We start from the raw sequence: 15029 nt of genomic DNA on the forward strand, positions 1-15029 counted from the left end.
TCTTCTATACTTCGGTTTTGGGGATAGTATCAGAAAATGGATAAAAACACTTCATAATAATGTTAATTCGGCCATAAATCAGGGTGGGAATATTTCTAATTTTTTTAAGGTAAAGCGTGGTTGCCGTCAAGGGGATCCTGTCGCACCTTATATTTTTATATTGTGCACTGAAATCTTAGCAACCAGGACAAGAAATAATAGCAATATAATGGGTATAAACATTGATGACTTTCCTATTCTTCTTTCACAGTATGCAGATGACACTTCATTAATACTTGACGGATCAGAAAAATCTTGACAAGAGTCCATTCTGGAATTGAAACTATTTGCTGAAATTTCCGGTCTTAAAATCAATATAAATAAAACCCAGGTAATATGGATTGGGAGTAAAAAGTACAGTAATGACACCTTTTTACCAGATTTAGGCTTAAAATGGGATAGGGACAAATTCACACTGCTGGGGATAGATTTTAGTGTTAATTTACATGAAATACCTAAATTGAACTTTGACAAAAAACTTATTAAACTCAAGTCTTTAATTAAGTCATGGAACAGAAGAAAGTTAACTCCTATTGGTAAAATACACGTAATTAAATCTCTATTAATATCTCAATTTAATCACTTGTTTATTTCACTTCCTAATCCAAGCAGTAACTTTATCAATAAGCTGAATAGTATTTTATACAATTTTCTATGGAATGGTAAAATAGACAAGGTGAAAAGAAAGGTAATAATCAAAGAATATTTTGAAGGGGGACTAAAAATGGTTGATATAAAAGCCTTTATCGATGCACTTAAGCTCAGCTGGTTAAAAAGATTTTTTCGAAGTACTTCTACTAAAAATTGGCAAGTGATCTTCATGAATATTACTAACATTGATTATATTACTAACTGTGGAAAAGACTTCTGTAAAAGAAGATGTAAAAATTTATTTTGGTGTGATGTTCTTAGGGCATGGGGAAAACTTCTTGACTTAGATATACTCAAGGGCAGACAACTCTCTATTTTAAAAGCACCTCTGTGGTATAATCCACTTTTGAATATTGGGGGACATTCTGTTTTTTATAATAATTGGTATAGAAAGGGTGTTAAGATAATAAATGATATGTTGAAACACACTTCTCCAGTTACTTTCTACTCCTATTATGAATTTATTCATAAATATGGTGTAGTTACCAACTTTCTTCAGTTTCAAGGTATTGTCAATGCAGTTAAACTAAATATTCATATACAAAGTATCCAAGATACAAAACTTAGACTCCCCTTCATTCCTTTTAACATAGAACCATTCATTAACAGGACAAAAGGAACCAGACATTTATATAAAATTTTGTCTAAGAATGATGAAATTCCTACTGGTAGAAAAAAAATGGGCTGATAATTATGATTTTGATGATTCTGTCTGGGGAAATATATTCTCTCTTCCTTTCAAAATAACCAATGATTCAAAACTTCAGTGGTTCCAATACAGAATTTTACATAATATTTTGACAACAAATTCCTTGCTTTTCAAGGCAAATATTGTTATAAACCCTCTTTGCACATTTTGTAATTCAGAGTCCGAAACCATAACACATATTTTTTGGGATTGTCAAAAAGTAAAGGATTTATTGCAGAGTCTAGAAATACTTCTGGATGCACTTTTAATTCCTTTTACTATGAATAAACAGTCTTTTATATTTGGACTCCCATCAGTTAGAAATGTGTATAATAAAGTTGATAATGAGATTAACATCATCATTAAACATTATATCTATAAAACCCCCAGATGTCTAAACACTACCCTAAATTTAAATGCTCTTATCAATTCAATAAGAGAAAACCACAATGTCAAAAAGTATGCAGCAATTGGGAAGGGTGAAGCTTCTCTTGAATGTTTTAACAAAGGTTGGGAAAAATGGAAAAAGGTTCCCCTTTTGTAAGTATTTATTATATTGAATATATTTTTCTTCTCCAACTCTGACTGTTTGCAAAAAGCCAATGACATTTATAAAATTCTATCATATATTTTCAGCAAGTATTTCATAAAAGTGTTTTCAATTCACTTATCAATTTATTTTTTTCTTTCTTCCGAAGGCCTTTTTGTATGTCTGAAGTGTCTGTCTTGTGTTTGTCTGTTTGTCAATCTGTCTGTCTTTCCAATCATCTGTTCGTGTTTGGATGTCTTTATAGTTGTCCGTCGGGTGTCTGTCTGTCTAGCTGTTTGTCCTTATAGATGTCTTATATGTGTTTATATATATATATGTATTTTTTTCTTTTTTTCTTCAATCTGTCTGTCCTTGTAGTTGTCTGTCTGTGGTATCTGTCTGTCTTGTGTTTGTCTGTATCATGCATCTCCCTCCTTTAATAAAAAAATACACATTTCTATCTTTTGTTTTGATTGTAAAGAAACATATAAAATATATTTCTTTCTCTAAGAAAATAAATAAATACAAACAGTGATATAAATGTCAGTCATAATGATGTGATTACTTGAATAGGTATGAAAGGAAATAGTATGAAAGGAAATAGTATGCAATGGATGCTTATATGTATCAAGAGTGTTTGAATTTGTGATATGAAAAAATGGATGAAGGTAAAAGGAACGAATGTATTGTCAAATTGTGTCATGTGTATTTATTTTTTGTTTTGAAAACTGAATAAGAATATAAGTTATAATAAAAAAAAAGTCCCTGGGCCTCTTGGTTATTGAGAAGTCTTTTAAAGATTTTAACCTATTTGACTCATGTGACCTTGAATAAAGGTCAAGGTCATCCATTTGAACAAACTTGGTAGCCCTTCACCCAAGCATGCTACAGGCCAAATATCAAGTCCATGGGCCTCTTGGTTATTGAGAAGAAGTCGTTTGAAGTGTATAGTCTATTTGACCCATGTCACCTTGAATGTAGGTCAAGGTCATTTATTTTAACAAACTTGGTAGTCCTTCACCCCAGCATGCTACAGGCTTAATATCAAGTCCCTGGACCTCTTGGTTATTGAGAAGAAGTCGTATGAAGATTATAACCTATTTGACCCATGTGACCTTGAATGAAGGTCAAGGTCATTTATTTTAACACACTTGGTAGCCCTTCACTCCAGCATGCTACAGGCCAAATATCAAGTCCCTGGGCCTCTTGGTTATTGAGAAGAAGTTGTTTAAAGATTATAGCCTATTTGACCCATGTGACCTTGAAAGATAGGCAAGGTAATTTATTTTAACAAACTTGGTAGCCCTTTACCCAAGCATACGACAGGCCCAAAATCAAGTCCCTGGGCCTCTTGGTTATTGAGAAGAAGTCGTTTGAAGATTATAACCTATTTGACCCATGTGACCTTGAATGAAGGTCAAGGTCATTTATTTGAACAAACTTGGTAGCCCTTCACCCCAGCATGCTACAGGCCCAATATCAAGTCCCTTGGCATCTTGGTTATTGAGAAGAAGTCATTTGAAGATTACAGCCTATTTGACCCATGTGACCTTGAATGAAGGTCAAGGTCATTTATTTTAACAAACTTGGTAGCCCTTGACCCCAACATGCTACAGGCCCAATAAGAAGTCCCTGGGTCTCTTGGTTATTGGGAAGAAGTTGTTTAAATGAAAAAGTTGACGCCGGACGGGCGGACGGACGGACGGACGGACGGACGGCCGGACGCCGCACCATGGCATAAGCTCACTTGCCCTTCGGGCAGGTGAGCTAAAAATAAGATCTATTGACTATTATTTGTAAAGTAGGACTTTGCCAAATGAGAGGTTTTAAAATGTCTTCATGTGATACAATATAGTTTCTATCAGATATTTTAATCCATGCCTGGAATACATATTTCCAAAAAATATTTCTAGTGTTTTAGTTTTTAACATAATCAGTTCCCATATCTATAAGTTTGAATATTTTGAATTGTTCAAAAAATATTAAACCTAGACTACCGAGTTTAGTAATATTTTCACAACAAAGTATTATAACAATGGTGAAAAATGTCATAAGATAGGTCCAAACCCAAAATTGTTGATATTTATAACTAAAGTCATCTTCAAAATGGTAGGTAGTATAGGTAAACGAAGAAGGGTTGAACAAAACAAATCCATAGCAGTTATTCTTTTGCTTCTGTCAGCATCAATATAATGTTTATAGCAGCCGCTGGACCAAGGAGAAGCTTATACCATTGTCCGGTACACCCCACGACCTGGCCCCAGTAGCTGGACTAAGGAGAAGCTTATATCATTGTCCGGTACACCCCACGACCTGGCCCAAATAGCTGGACCAAGGAGAAGCTTATATCATTGTCCGGTACACCCCACGACCTGGCCCCAGTAGCTGGACAAAGGAGAAGCTTATATCATTGTCCGGTACATCTCACGACCTGGCCCCAGTAGCTGGACCAAGGAGAAGCTTATAGCATTGTCCGGTACACCCCACGACCTGGCCCCAGTAGCTGGACCAAGGAGAAGCTTATATCATTGTCCGGTACACCCAACGACCTGGCCCCAGTAGCTGGACCAAGGAGAAGCTTATATATTTGTCCAGTACACCCCACGACCTGGCCCCAGTAGCTGGACCAAGGAGAAGCTTATATCATTGTCCGGTACACCCCACGACCTGGCCCCAGTAGCTGGACCAAGGAGAAGCTTATATCATTGTCCGGTACACCCCACGACCTGGCCCCAGTAGCTGGACCAAGGAGAAGCTTATATATCATTGTCCGGTACACCCCACGACCTGGCCCCAGAAGCTGGACCAAGGAGAAGCTTATATCATTGTCCGGTACACCCCACGACCTGGCCCCAGAAGCTGGACCAAGGAGAAGCTTATATCATTGTCCGGTACACCCCACGACCTGGCCCCAGTAGCTGGACCAAGGAGAAGCTTATATCATTGTCCGGTACGCCCCACCACCTGGCCCCAGTAGCTGGACCAAGGAGAAGCTTATATCATTGTCCGGTACACCCCACGACCTGGCCCCAGTAGCTGGACCAAGGAGAAGCTTATATCATTGTCCGGTACACCCCACGACCTGGCCCCAGTAGCTGGACCAAGGAGAAGTTTATATATCATTGTCCGGTACACCCCACGACCTGGCCCCAGAAGCTGGACCAAGGAGAAGCTTATATCATTGTCCGGTACACCCCACGACCTGGCCCCAGAAGCTGGACCAAGGAGAAGCTTATATCATTGTCCGGTACACCCAACGACCTGGCCCCAGTAGCTGGACCAAGGAGAAGCTTATATCATTGTCCGGTACACCCCACGACCTGGCCCCAGTAGCTGGACCAAGGAGAAGCTTATATCATTGTCCGGTACACCCCACGACCTGGCCCCAGTAGCTTGACCAAGGAGAAGCTTATATCATTGTCCGGTACACCCCACGACCTGGCCCCAGTAGCTGGACCAAGGAGAAGTTTATATATCATTGTCCGGTACACCCCACGACCTGGCCCCAGAAGCTGGACCAAGGAGAAGCTTATATCATTGTCCGGTACACCCCACGACCTGGCCCCAGTAGCTGGACCAAGGAGAAGCTTATATCATTGTCCGGTACACCCAACGACCTGGCCCCAGTAGCTGGACCAAGGAGAAGCTTATATTATTGTCCGGTACACCCCACGACCTGGCCCCAGTAGCTGCCCCTCGGTGGAAGGAATGACCACCAAAGAAAGCTGCATTATAAACCAACTTCTCCAAAATCAAATAAAAATCCTTTACAAACCCAGTGTAAGTAAGGCCCATATCAGAAGACAAAAAGAAAAGGGGCGTGGTCAATTCCTCTGTAACTTAACGCTGCTGCTGTGGGGCAAAGGGGCAGAGTGGGTGCCAAAAATGTAAACGGGATGAACATTTCAATGGGAATTGCTCTTAACTGCAAATTGTTTACCATCTTTAACGAAAGTAACACTCATCATTGTCACACTACCATCATCATCATCACTCTGTCATCCTCATCACACAGTCAAAATAATGTCATTATTATATTGTATCATTATAAAATTGGATGTAATACCAACCACGTCATACTGTCATCATCATATCATTATAGCAGCCATCATATTATCGTAATGCTATCAACCTCATCACACTGTCATCATCATATCATTATAATATAATGGCCATTATCACATCATCATAATACCGTCATCCTCATCAGACTTCATCACACTGACATCATCATATACTTATAACGCAGCCATCCACATTTCACTGACATCATCATGTTATAACAGAGCTGTCATCCACATCACACCTTCATTTTCATCTTCATATCATCATCATCATCATCATCAGCATCATCATCATCATCAATGATCATTATCAAAACCCTGCAATCGTTATCACACTTTCCTCCTCATCATATCATTGTAAGACTACCATCCACATACTGTCATCATAATCAAATCATAATGAGACTTTATCAACACATATTCATAGCATCTGTGTCAAATTAGTCTGTGCATGCACATCCTTACAAAACCCATCCATACCAAGAGAGAGAGAGAGAGAGAGAGAGAGAGAGAGAGAGAGAGAGTACCCGGGGTAATATTGTATATCTGAAGAAACTCATGAAAAGTGTAGAAATCCCTCAAACTATGATCTTTTATTAGGTCATTAACTGTAAGAACATTTTTCTCAAAAAGAGATTTAGTAAACACCGACTTCCTTCCAATAGTTATATTCCTGTTAAACCAAATGGGTGATTTCAGAATGGAATCTTCTCTAAAAGTATTTTTTTCATTCATAAATATTAGTCTATTCCAAGCTTTAAAAACATCAATCCAGAACTTATTTTTCATTTTTTCTGACAAATCTGTACATAATCATCACCACAATTGGCTAGCACATCTATGTTTATAAAACTTTTAAGAATGACTTGCCATTTGGCTGTGGTCTGATAAAGTCTTCGTATCCAACATAATTTTAAAGAATCTACATAAGCTTTCAAATTAATCATTTTCAGGCCACCACTTAAAAAATTTTGAACAGCTACTCTTTTGATTTTGTCTGTTTTGCTATTCCATAAAAATTCAAATAGAATGGTATTGAGTTTCATAAGAAAGGATTCATCTGGATTAGGTAGAGAGACAAATAGATGGTTAAGTTGTGATATCAGAAGTTATTTAATAATATGTATTCTTCCAATAGGTGTTAAAGATCTCCTTTTCCAAATTTATACTAAAGTTTTCAATTTTGTCAATCTTTTATCAACATTCAGTTTCGGCATCTCATGTAAATTAACGTGAAACTCAATACCTAAAAGGCTGGCTTCACTTAGAGCAAAGACGTAAACACCACAAAATAATTCATTTCCATAAAATGGTTCACGGTCTCCTTCCTCAGTATCTACAAGAAATTCTTCCTCGACGTAATAATAGCATCCATGATCACAATACTCGTGTTGGAAATAACTTTCGCCCTCCTCCTTGTCGCACAAGTCTTTACATGAAATCCTTCCTGCCATCTGTAATCCCTTTGTGGAATTCCTTGCCAGATGCAATCAAAAGTGATCCGTCCATAACTAAATTGAAAAGTCATTTGAATAAACCACGCCACAAAGTTCCACATTACTTCCTTAGCGGCAATAGACTGGGTCAGATTCACCATGCAAGATTAAGGATGGAGTGCAGTCCTCTAAAATTTTATCTATTTCATAAAAATCTTATAGATAGTCCTCTATGCATGTGTAATCATGAAGAAGATGAGACCAACGAACATTTCTTATTACGTTGTCCACTTTTCGCGCAGTTTCGCTTACGTTGTTTTAGTGCTCTAAACTATCCCTTATCAACTGAAATACTACTCTTCGGTGATAACGAACTCATGTATGATGAAAATCTTTTGATTTTTTCCAGTGTTCAAGAATTTATAATTATTTCTAAAAGATTTGAATGATTGTTTTTATTTTTTATTCTTTATTGTTTGCACAGCTGTTACAGCAGGTTGTATATCTCATGTCATGGCATAAAATTCCTCTCTGATCTTTTTCTTCTGGTCTTTTCATCTCTCCTTTTTCCGAATTTCCCCATTTTTCATTTATTCAAGTATTACATTGCTCACTTACGTATTCTCCCACTTGCTGCCGTTTACTCAATGTGTCATAAAAGGAAACGGATTAATATAAGTCTTATACTTGTTTCCGAATCCTATTCACATTATGATTGTATGATTGTGTATTGTATATGTATGAATTGAATGAATAAAATAAAGTTTATATTTAATACCTAAAAGTGTAAATCTCTGTCTACCCCACTGTAAGTTTAGCTCTGGGAGATAAGTGTCCTCAGAAAATTTCTTATTTCCAATCCAAATTACCTGTGTTTTAGAAACATTCATTTTCATAAAATGAAGTTAATTGATACACGTTATAACGCAAAAAAAGGCGTAATAACGTGAAATAAACACGTAAAAACGCGAAAAGCGGTTTTCAGAAGAAGAAAAACGTTACTAATTTAAGCTTGGTTTTTAATTATGATGGTAAATTAACAGTGACACGGAGTAATATTGCTGCGCAAGACAGGAACTTAAGACGTATTGTCTCTTCAATCGTAAGGTAAATAATTCTAAATTGAATGAAAATACTAAATATAAGCTTTAGCTGATATTTCTATATCATGAATTTTGGATTACGGTTAGGTCTGGGATCTGGCCGTGCAATACGTATACCCCAAGTCTATTTTCATTTTTAATCCATCATAACTGGTCTTCCATACGCGATGAGGCATATTTAACTAAAAAAACTGGGAATAAAAGGCCAAAGTGTCATCGCCTAATTAACCAAGCATCATCTCATTAAAATATATAGCTACATAGACTAATCCCCCCCCCCCCCCCCAGCCCCCCTCCCCCCAGCCCTTTGTAGACAGTTAATTTCTTTCGGTATTATTTACACGTCAAGGATTTATGCCTGAAATTTGGCAATTAAAAATTGATGAACCAGTTTGTCTGATTTGTATGGTGGCTGGGAACGGACATCATAACAAAAAGTTGGAACGAAATATTCTTGCGTGTTAATGAAATATTATTGGGTGCGAATAAAATATATTTGCGTGCAAACGAAATGCTATTGCGTTCTAGCTAAATAGCATAGAGTGTTTTATTATCGCACCCACTCAAATAATGTTTATGTCCGTTCCCAGCTACCGTAGATTTGACCTGGGGCCTGTTCGTTTATGCGGTTAAACCGGTTTGTCAATTTTTAGTTGCATCAGTTCAGGCAGAATTCTTGACGGACATGAAGAAATTAATAAAGGTTTTGAATGCAACATAAAATCTAAGCCGATGTACATCACTATTTCACAAACAAAGTCTTCTGGTCCAGCCGGTGTGATCTTTTGAACAGCAAGAAACGAAAACGGACCTGATACCAATTTGCCATTTGTTTGTCTCGAGCTGCATTTAGTACGACTGCGTAAGGTCGTGTTCACTTCCGGTAAGTCAACGTCCATATCCGGTGTGCCAGCTGGTCAGATTGTCAAAGGTTTTTACCAGATTGTGATCAATTTGAAGTTTTTTACCGATCGATAATCTCTCAGAGATCAGAATGGTGGAGTATGGATCCGGACCTGTCAAAGAGAGCATCGATAATGCGGTTTTTATCGTCCCTGGACTAATAATAGGGTCTTTATTCCGTAAGTCTACCATATTGGTCACAAATGTCTGAAATAATTCATTATGTTAGACCATCGAAGTTGTTCGGTTTGATATGGAATTACATGATTTTAGATAAACTGTAACTTCAGTAACTTTTCGCAGATGTAGTATTGTTAATATACATATATATTGTTTAAGTATGTATATCTTTAAGAACCGACCGGCATAATTACCAGATATATGTTCGGGCAGATGCCGGCTTACGTGTACATGCCTAGTCTACAACATATGCTTGTATCGAAAGTGTCAAATAGATAGTTTTTTGTTTGTTTCTGTTTTTTTTATGACCCACAAAGAAAATATAAATTATTAACAAATCATGTTCTGATGATGGTAAGTTGTTATTAAATCGCGGTGTACGTATAGAATCGGGTCATAGTCTAGATCTAGTACAATATATGTCGACCTACTAATATTATGTTGGGTCGCGTCGCTCTATATTAGATATACCACCCTGTTTATTGTAGCTAAATTGGTCGATATAGAATTTTAAGAAAATTTTAATTAAATAACCTGACCTTAAATGTTGTATTTTCTCCCTATGTTTTTAACTAAATGTTATATAGGATTTTGTCCACTGTATCATCAGTATTGTAATACAAAATATGATTAACTATCACTTTTGGGGAACAATTTGTAACTAGCTAAATGATTATAATTGCAGTGGTGTTGTTTTTTGTAAAATTTACTCTACTTACTCTAAATCTCTTATTGATAGTTTTAATTCTTTGACTTGTTCAGACAAAATGTTCCAAATATCAAAGGGCTGTTTTTAATATCTGATGGGCAATAATTTTTTTTCCACATATCTTTCGTTCCTGTTCAAATATTCCTGTTGTAAGATTTTCAAAAATGGAAAACTTTTTTTCTTAAGTTAAAGTCCCTAAATGTTAGTAATGAGGTTCAAACTTAATGCACACTTTGACTTGCTACTTTACTCTAGATGTGGTCCGACTTCAGATTTATAATTTTTGTGTGTGTGGGTTTTTGTTTGTTTCATCGTTGTGTGTCTCCATTAGGTTTGTTCGTGACACACTGCTATAAAACTAAGTCTGCCTACATTTACTTTAACCTTGTCCATTATGCCTATTTGAAATGTTGCCCATTAACATTCCTTTTAAACCTGAAATAATGATGCCCAGTTTTACTTTGATTTGAATTAATTTTTTATCAAAAATCATCTTAAGTTAAATATTCTGTTTCATGGGGCACTGTTTTACTACTGTATATCATCACATTAAGTGATATCACCTCCTTAAAAGTTGAATAAATGATATCACTTAACTAAGTAAATACATTAGTGTAACTTAAAAGATTGAAAACATATCATCATGTGCACTTATATAATCAGCCATTATTGTATTCTTAGGTGGCTGATCCTCACCAAATTGACTGTTACTACTAGACATACCAAGGATTCCTTCTACATGTGAAATACTGTTCAGTTGGACACTCAACTCTCAGTAGCAATTGTGTAGTCGGTCTTCTAATATTAAATAATTAAGCACATTTGCTTCTTCACCACCTGTTTAAATATCTACAAACTCTGTATTTTCCATTGAGTATTCCTTGTTGGGAATTCCTCACTTTTAGTTTGATTGTACATGATATTTAAGTTATTTATTTGTTGATTTGCTGATTTTCAAACTTGCCAGTTGATACATGTGTGTGTCCCTCGGTCATGACTATCCACTCTATCAAATTCATACATAGTTAAGTTTATATATAATTATCTAGGAATCAGTTTTTAATCACCAACTACATGTATATGGTAGATAAGCAAATTTAAGTCTAGGATATAATGATATCAAAGCTTGCAGGTGACATGTAATTATTTATTTCTGCAATATTTTGTAATTTTTTTATTCATTTTTTCCCCCCAGTTTTCTTTGCTTACAAGCTGGTATCCAGTCTAAAAGAAAAGGAAAGACAGAAAGATGAAAAGAAAAAGATGAAACTTCAAAGGAAAGAAAAAGAGACAAAGAAGAAGAAGAAATGAAAACAAATGAATTAGAAATCTTCATTAAAAGAAATTGTGAGAATGCTGTATGGGAGCCACGGCAGCTAAAGTCTGTTTCAATTTCCAGTAACATAAAGGAAAGGATGTGCCGTCTTTTGCATATTTGCAAATCTTCATATGTACTTGTTTGCAAATATGGAAGAGAAAAGATTCTAAAGACTGTTTCATATTTATATTTCATCATATCTGGATGGATGAAGAGAGAAAAAGTTAATTTGCTTCTATAGTCCATTTCATATTTTATGTTTCATTAATTCAGGTTGGATGTTGAGAAGATGGATGTGTTCACTTTGATGATACTGGTTCAGTGTGTTTTATGATATTTTACTTTATAATCCTAACTGGAGCTGAATGTTTTAACTTTATTGGTCCTTACGATGACATTTGGACTGATTATTTCATCAGGACAATTATTTCTTGTATTGTCAAATATTCAGGTTTTAACAGTTCCTACTGTTTTCTGTAGAAACAGCTATGAATTCCACTAAGTTGATCATCACATCAAAAGATTTGTCGACAACCGCATACCCTGGTAATCAAACTGTTAACCTTTGTAATAAATACTGTAACCACAGCTGACACCAGCCTGGAAGTCATCATCCTCTGATTATCTACAGTGTAGATGTAATTTGGAATCAACTTTTCGGGACCATTGAAATAAAATGGATTGTAAGCCTCTGGTATTTTATGGAAAGACACTGGTACTGCACGCAGCATAAAGCTGAGTAATAAGTCCAACTACAAACTTTGAGAAAAAAAATGATTTGAGTAGTCTGAACTATTTGTGAAAAGAATTTATTTGAAATAAGCCGGTTCTGTAAGTGAGCTTGTACATTAAGAAAGATCCATTGTTAATACATGTACAGCTACCAAAACCATGTCATAGTTATCCAAAACCAGTGTTCAAGCATGATAAGGCTTGTCAGTGAAAAATCTTAAACTTTAACGATATTGAATAATACAAATAAATTGAGCAGAGATGAAGTTATTATTTAGTGACAAGTAGATTATTGTCACGCTACCGATATTACTCGTTACTTCTCCTACCTTTTGTAATTTATATTGTGTATAATTGTGATTGGTACTGTATGAATGATGATGAGATTTAATCTGAAGGTATTTTTTTTATTGATTTTTAAGGATGACCCCGGTAGGAAAAATTTATTCCCACAAGTTTACCATGGTGAATATTTTTTTTCTCTAAGTTTCTATTTTGAAATCACTGACATTTAGGGAGAAAAAGATCTCATCGATTCGGAATTAGTGACAGAAATGCATCACTTTACAATCTAGGATAAGATTATATGTAAAGAAATCAGATATGGGACCAACATTTGTATTTCTAACTGGTTGTGCTAAATTGATTCATCTTACTTACAAGGATTTGATTTCAACTATATATATATTTTTCATCTTCCATATATTTTTCATAGAAAAACTGTTTGGAGTTGGAAACATGACATTTCATTTTTTTTTTTTTATTTCACAAAGGTTTTAGAATAAAAAAAAATGAACTCTTGTCATATTCCTATTTATATATAATATACCGGTAGGTCGTTGATATCAGAATCATGATTTGATTTTAAATTTCATGTCGTTTGTTTAGACACATTTTTGCATTTTTTGCAATATTGTGAACATATTTTTAGCAGTTAATATATATACTATGTTTCTGTCCTTGTGGAAATCTGTTTTAAATATTATATTGTAATTAAAACCTGTTTTACTATTTTTGGTAGAACTTTTTTTAATCTCCTTTTTACCATTATTTATTGTGCAATTATAAATGTTTACATTTGGTTATGGTTGAATGATTTGCAGCTGTATATCTGTTGTGTAACTGGGACAATTATCCTCTGTGATCAGCTCTGTTTCAAAAAGTAACAAGGATTCATACCATTAAGATACAGTTCACTTTTGGTTAATCAGCCAACAGATTTTCAGTGGCGAACCTAAGAACCAGACCTCGACATTGGCATCTACAATATTCGGAACATTTATGATATAATTTTTTTTTTTGTTTTTTTTTTGATAAAGTTGAAGGATAAGTATGGATAGAAATGGTAATTATAATATTTAGGTAAATACCTACATTCAGAATTAAAAATAAATAAATTAATGCATGCATAAAATTTGCAAAAATCAAATTTCTAAAAAAAAATGTATAACCAGAAAGACCGGACCTTGGATTGCCATCATTTCCACAACTTATCCCATAGTTTGTATATCTCTTATGTACGAAGTTATCATAACAGTGCATGATACAAATGTAGGCTGTAGGTGTTGACAATTAAGTTAATTATGTCTGGTTGAGATATTCTGCATAAATTCTATAACTGATAATGGGTGTATAATTATCGCTGACATTAATGAGATTATGTATATAATACATCATTTCTCATAGCTACTACATCTCCATTTGAAGTTTTAAATTAAAAGTAAATTAATTATCAACTGCATCACAAAGACATTTGATCATATTCACACTCTATATAGATGTAGTTTTAATTTTCAATCATATTATATACAGTAGATGATCATTTTAGGAATGCCGTTGTTAATTTTTGTTTGTTGGTGTTAAAAACTACGTTTAATAGAAAAAGTGGGATTAGTTTATTAATCCTCTTGTAATATTATCTTTTAAACTTATATTAATAAAATTTAGGTTTGAAATAAATTGATCACATTTCATCAAGAGAATATTGGAGTATGTTCCTTATTTAGGCTATTGTATCAGTTTATTAAGGAGTTGAATTGGAGAATGTAAGAAACCGAGTACGAGATATGTATGTGCCATGTCATTAAAAATCAAACAGAAATCTATTCCTGTGTTGTGTGTTAATATCTGTCAATCAATCTATACCTGTGTTAATATCTGTCAATCAATCTATACCTGTGTTAACATTTCAATAAATCTATACCTGTGTTAACATGTCAATCAATCTATACCCGTGTTAACATGTCAATCAATCTATACCCGTGTTAACATGTCAATCAATCTATACCCGTGTTAACATGTCAATAAATCTATACCCGTGTTAACATGTCAATAAATCTATACCTGTGTTAACATGTCAATAAATCTATACCTGTGTTAACATGTCAATAAATCTATACCCGTGTTAACATGTCAATAAATCTATACCCGTGTTAACATGTCAATAAATCTATACCTGTGTTAACATGTCAATAAATCTATACCTGTGTTAACATGTCAATCAATCTATACCTGTGTTAACATGTCAATAAATCTATACCTGTGTTAACATGTCAATAAATCTATACCTGTGTTAACATGTCAATAAATCTATACCCGTGTTAACATATCAATAAATCTATACCTGTGTTAACATGTCAATAAATCTATACCTGTGTTAACATGTCAATAAATCTAT

At 34.9% G+C, this 15029-nt stretch overlaps 1 long non-coding RNA gene across 1 annotated transcript; it reads left to right on the plus strand.

The window, feature by feature from the left end:
• The first annotated feature begins 9311 nt into the window (after positions 1-9311).
• LOC117315385 lies at positions 9312-14457 on the plus strand. The gene is made up of 2 exons (XR_004529696.1): positions 9312-9592; positions 11498-14457. It is a non-coding gene; the product is annotated as an uncharacterized LOC117315385 (long non-coding RNA).
• The last annotated feature ends 572 nt before the right edge of the window (positions 14458-15029 follow it).

The sequence above is a fragment of the Pecten maximus genome, chromosome 17 (assembly GCF_902652985.1).
Source record: "Pecten maximus chromosome 17, xPecMax1.1, whole genome shotgun sequence".
Classification (NCBI taxonomy): Eukaryota; Metazoa; Mollusca; class Bivalvia; order Pectinida; family Pectinidae; genus Pecten; species Pecten maximus.